At 48.9% G+C, this 5,431-nt stretch overlaps 1 long non-coding RNA gene across 1 annotated transcript; it reads left to right on the top strand.

Annotated features, from left to right (window-relative positions):
* The first annotated feature begins 1,882 nt into the window (after window positions 1-1,882).
* Window positions 1,883-3,065, top strand: LOC115599122. The gene is made up of 3 exons (XR_003988139.1): window positions 1,883-1,902; window positions 2,693-2,746; window positions 2,933-3,065. It is a non-coding gene; the product is annotated as an uncharacterized LOC115599122 (long non-coding RNA).
* The last annotated feature ends 2,366 nt before the right edge of the window (window positions 3,066-5,431 follow it).

Below are 5,431 nucleotides of genomic sequence, written 5' to 3'. Positions count from 1 at the left end.
GCCACCTGCTTTTCCAGCTCCAGGTAAGGCACTTTCCTGTCTCCTTTGTGTCATCTGAGGGATTTACAGATTTGCTTGTCAGAGTGAAGCAGAGCAGGAGGGCAAGGGGAAGCAGAGTGTACAGCAGGAGCATTCCTGGGACAGTTGGCACCCCATGACATGTGGTGATGGGGACCAAACATCATGCCTGAGGCTTGTGGGGGGGACTTTGGTCCCCTGTGCAAGGTATAGGTGGGTGCAAGCCTCTGACCTGTAAGCCAGTTGTGCTAGGGGGTTAAGGCCATCTAGGCTATTGCACCTGATGGGGTATGAACAAACAGGTTTTCTTCATCAGCCAGAGGTCTGATCCACGTGTGACTTGCATGCTGCTTGGCCATGGGGAAAAACTGCATCCTGTCAGTGGGGACCATGGAGATGGTTGATGGGTTTTGCTGGTTTGCCTGCCTAGATTCTAGGGAACCAGCTTATCTGGTGCTGGGACACCTGCTTGCCTGAAATGAGGCTCAAAAGGAACAGGAAGAACTAGATCTGCAGGTTTGGGATTGGAAGAAGAGCTGAGCATTGGCAGCCATCATTTGAGTTTCCAACCATAGCTGGGGCTGACAGGGTGCTGGATGTTACCCACTCGACAGAGCATGGCAGTGCCTTCTCCATTTCTTGGAAATCAGCTGGGTTAGTCCCCAGTGACAGTGTTAAGGGTATGGTAGAGAATTAAAGGGCTGTAACCCCCAATGGTAGCATTTCTTAGCATGCACTAGGACAAGACTATCCCTTCCTAGCCTTAGCTGCTGGGCTTTGGTCTGGCTGCCCATCTCCTAATGCAAAGCTTTAGGTCCACCTCTGTATATCTTGTGCCTTTCCTATCTGCTCACCCCCCAGCAGTGAGGGCACAAGGCAGGGACATCCCAGGGTCTGGGAATTCCACAGGAGCTACAGCGCAGCTTTGGTTCATAGGACCTGGGGTCAAGGTATCAGCTACACCTTCTGCACCTTCCCAGGGCTTGCCTTTTTCTTTTGTTAACATTTGATTAAATGATTATAAATTAAAAATAATTGTTTTCAATTAGTCGTTGTACTTCTAATTATGGAGATGCATTAGATTACTTTTCATAATTAGTTGGATTTTAACTTCACACCCATCATGCCCTTTATCACACAGTTCCCTCACTCCTGCCCTCCCCATCTAACCTGCTTCTCCCTTCATGCCATCCCAAACCCCAGTGCAAACCTCTCTAGAAAACACAAATCAAGGCTATCAGCTCTTTTAAAAGCCCAATTATCAACTAGAAGATGTCAGGTTTAGGGCTAAAAAAATAAAATAAAGCATAAATGTCCTGCTTCCCTTCATCAGTGGCTGGAAGAAAGACTGTTTCCTAATTACCTGCTGTGGCAGAGGAACAATGTGATTTTCCCTGCAAGCAAAAGGGACCAAATCCCTTGCCCCTGCTGCCTTCCCTCTGTCCCTGTTTCATGGACTTTCTGGGGCCCACAGACTACTTTAGCTCTTTTCCCTGCTTTTTTGGGGGGAGTAGGAAGTGCACAGGGCCTCTTCTCATAGGGGGAAGCCTGAGCAATGAGTGCTGAGGAGGCATTTTCATCCCTGAAAAGCTCACTTTACTCCATCTTCAGGTTGTTCTTTCAGGTCCTTTCTGTGTAGGTGTGAGGATCTTGTGCCCCAGAACTCTTTGGCTTCAGTGAAATGTCAACAATCCTGAAATGTGAGTGAACCCAGAGGGACCTGGTGGGTCTGCATGTGCTGGACCCTGGCCATGAACCTCTCTCTGCCCTGTTGTAGGGTTTGGACGAGAAGATAAAGAGAAAGAAGAGAAGGAAAAGGACAAGAAAGAAGAAAAGGAAAAGACTGAGAGAGAAAAAGAGAAGAGGAAGGAGGAAGAAGAAAAGGTAGGGGGATTATTAATTTTCTGCTAATGAACTGCTGAACTATTTGCCAGAGGGTTTCCAGCCCTGAAATCTCCATCACGGCACACAGGGTGAGCCCAGCATTTCCCAAACCAACCAATAAAATGCTGGGGGGTCCCTGGACCATCTGTACTGCTGGAAATGCAGTGTCTGTGGGGATATGCAGTGTCCCTTTCCAGCAAGGAATAGGGATAGGGCCAGCCCCTGTGAGGAGGATTGGTGTCCCAGGGGGAGGCAGGAGCAAAGTGCAGCAGGGACGTGAAGGATATGGAGTGCTCACATTGCTGCTGAGCCCCTTTGGGAAGGATGCTTGGCACAGCAGGCATGGCTGGCAATGAGGGCTTGTAGGGTACTAGAAGGCACTGGCCCCAACTGACCTAAATCTTGTCTGTGAAGAGAAGCTGTGCCTGGCAACCCCTGTCATCCACAGAGAACAAGCCTGGAAATCCCACTTTGTTCATGGCTTTAACAGACAGACAACTCTCCCTTTGCACACAGTTAGTTCTCCCTCCTTTTCCCTCTATTTCAACCCCAAATGAGATGCTGCTGTGGACAGCAAAGCTGCCTGCACTGTACACGTACACACTTCTAAATCCTTGCTCTTGGTTCTGGAGGTCTCTATGGAGTTACGGGCAACCATGGGTCCAGAGGCCACCATTTCATCCACAGCAGCACCAGACATCACTCTGACTCTAGGCTCTGTCTCAAACAGCAAGTGAGGTACCTGCCAGGGAATTCAGTGACATTTGTCCTTATCTGTTCACTCTTGCAGGGAGATGGGGAAGAGGACAGGAGGAGCAGGAGCTTTGACAGCACCTTGGAGGAGGTAACCACACCACCAGTTCAGTTCTGGGGCCTGACTGCCCCCCCTGCACACCAGCTCCGTGGGCTTTGCATCTACAGCCCCTGTGCGGGTGCTGGTTAGGGGTGTATCGAGTACAAGGTATTACGGGATGGGCCATGAAACACCCAGAACTCCCCTTACATGATGTTCCTTTTCTTTTTGCTCCAGCCCCAGGCACACAGCAGTGACAAGGAGGATGAAAAGGAAGACAGAGTTTAACCACGGGTCCTGGGTGTGCTGAGGAGATGTGGATACAAAGAGCAGCATGTGCTGGAGTGGGTCTGGGACAACTTTGAGCTAAATAAAGGTGTTTGTGGGCTCCAAAGAGAAATGCTATTTCTTCATGCAGTCAGCCTGTCTCCTCAATGCTATCTGTCCCCTGAGAAGGAACCAGCCAAGGAACGACAGTCAGGGGGGGACCTGGGATCTGGGTGAGCAGAGGCAGGTTTTGTGCAATGAAACAGTCTAGAGAAAGATCTCGGGGCTCTGGCTGACTGCCTCTTCATAATTCCCCCAAATTATCTACTCCCAACATCATCCCCGTCCCCTCCACGCTGATTCCTATGGGGATGGAGCAGCCTGAGCAGAGACAGACGAGCTGTGCAAAAGGCGGCTCTGAATGCCTGAGGCTGTGCTGAGCTGTTACAACTAACTGTGATTTCAAATTTATCATAAACATACGAAAAGCAGCTACAGAGGTGAAAAAAAAACCCAGTTCAACCACCCCCTCCCGTTCTGCGGTGATGCCGCCAGCACCGGAGGCTGAGCGTGTGCGCAGCCCGCCGGGGGCTGGGACCGGGCGCAGAGCCAGGAAAAACAGGGTCAAATTTTGGGGAAAAAATGAGCTGCCATCGCCATCTACCGGGGATAGGACGTGTGGCAGCGGGTTCCCGAGTTTCATAACCACTCGTGTGTTTTGTAAGGCTCTCGCAGCGTGGCCGGGGGCAGGGAGAACACCGGAGGGGGCCCGGTGTCCCCGAGGTGTCCATCCCTGCGGCGACAAGGGACACTGGAGGAGGAGATTATGCCCAAAAGAGCAGTGCCCACACCCCGATCCACCAGCGTTAGGCCAAGCCCAGAAGTCTTACAGGCAATAGAAACTTCAGTGGCAATTTGAGCACAACCTTTCCCGGCTGTATAGGGTCCTTATTTTTTTTTTTCTCGCAAAGGAGTCAGATTTTAAAGGTGTTTTCCTGATTAATGTCGATTTCAGACAAACTCGAGCTTAAGAGTCAACACTGCAGAGGATTTTACTTGAAACCAAAGAATGTGGCTTTAGATGTTGTTTTCATGGAACAAATGCAGCTGGCTCTTGTATAATCACAACAAACAGCAGGAAAGATACTGAGGAATGTTGTCGTAATTATCCAGCACAAACATTAAAAGGAAAACACGAAGAGGGGAAAAACAAACAACCCCAAAAGCTAAATTGGGTTTCAATACCCAGGTTTGGTTGTAGCAGGGAAAGAACAAATATAAGGGCCTCATTGCTCTGTGAATAAGGATGCCTTAATGTAAAATAACCCATTGTGGCCATCACAACCTTTCCTCTATGCAAGTAACACAGGACTCTTGAATGAGACAAAATGTACTTCCAAATAGTACATTAAGTTGCAGCATTTAGCAGCTTCATGCTCCTGCAGGATGGGAATCTCTTGGGATACATTCCCTGCACCTGGACACAAAAGCAGAGGTCCTACCTTTGTTGTTTAAGCTAAAAGTAGAAAACTTTTCAAGCATGGTGTGCTGGGATCTGATTCCCAAGGTCAAGCATGCTTGTAGATGCTCAGTTAGAGCTGAGAGGTGTTGCATCTCACTGGAGTGAGACTCTGCTTTTCAGCTGCTTACTGTTCACTATTGGTGTTTTATGGTTCCTGCTTCAGGCTACTGCACTAAGCTATGTGCAAATATAACACATGTCACCATCCTTGTACCATAAGAACAAAAATAAACACACCTCAGGACTGGCTGTGTGGATATCCAGGTGTCTCTTCCAGAAGCTGAGAGGTTCTTGGGCCTGCCTTTGGTACCTTGACCCACACGAAGCTCTCTCCCCTCTGCATCCACATGCTGACCTCAAGTGGAACTGGTCAAGTTTCCTCAAAATGTTGTAGAGGTGAAAACAATTACAGAGGTGAAAACAATTTGAAATCATCTGATGTCCTTAAGTAATCAGTGCATCTCAGCTGTGGCTTGTAGCCAGGTGATGTGAATGGGCTTATGGCACAAGCATTTGCACCAGCTGTGTGGATTAGGGCTCTAAACACTTAGTGGAGGAGGCAAAAAGGTCCAACAAGGCTTTTGAAGATGCTACAGACCCTCAGATGAAGTGAGAAAGGAATTGTTCTGGGGGACATGTGTTTCAGAACAGTCTCAGTGTGATGAGATGGGTGCTTGCCCAGAGATGCAACAGTCAGCAGCTTCCCCAGTGCTGCTGGGTATGAGCTCTGAATTCAGTAGCACATTTAACCAACTCATTTGCTTGAAGGATCTACGAGGGTCAACCTGGGGCTCCTTGGAGCTGATGTACCTTCAGCTGGTTAGGAGTGTGGACAAAGCAATGACAAACACCCATCATGTCAGACTTTAGAGGGGTGGAGTAGGAAAAGAAGACCAGCAATAGAAACTGGCAGCCATGGAGTTACTTAAGCAACTTAAGCAATGTGT

The sequence above is a fragment of the Calypte anna genome, chromosome 13 (assembly GCF_003957555.1).
Source record: "Calypte anna isolate BGI_N300 chromosome 13, bCalAnn1_v1.p, whole genome shotgun sequence".
Classification (NCBI taxonomy): domain Eukaryota; kingdom Metazoa; phylum Chordata; class Aves; order Apodiformes; family Trochilidae; genus Calypte; species Calypte anna.
This window is presented reverse-complemented; position numbering and strand designations above follow the sequence as displayed.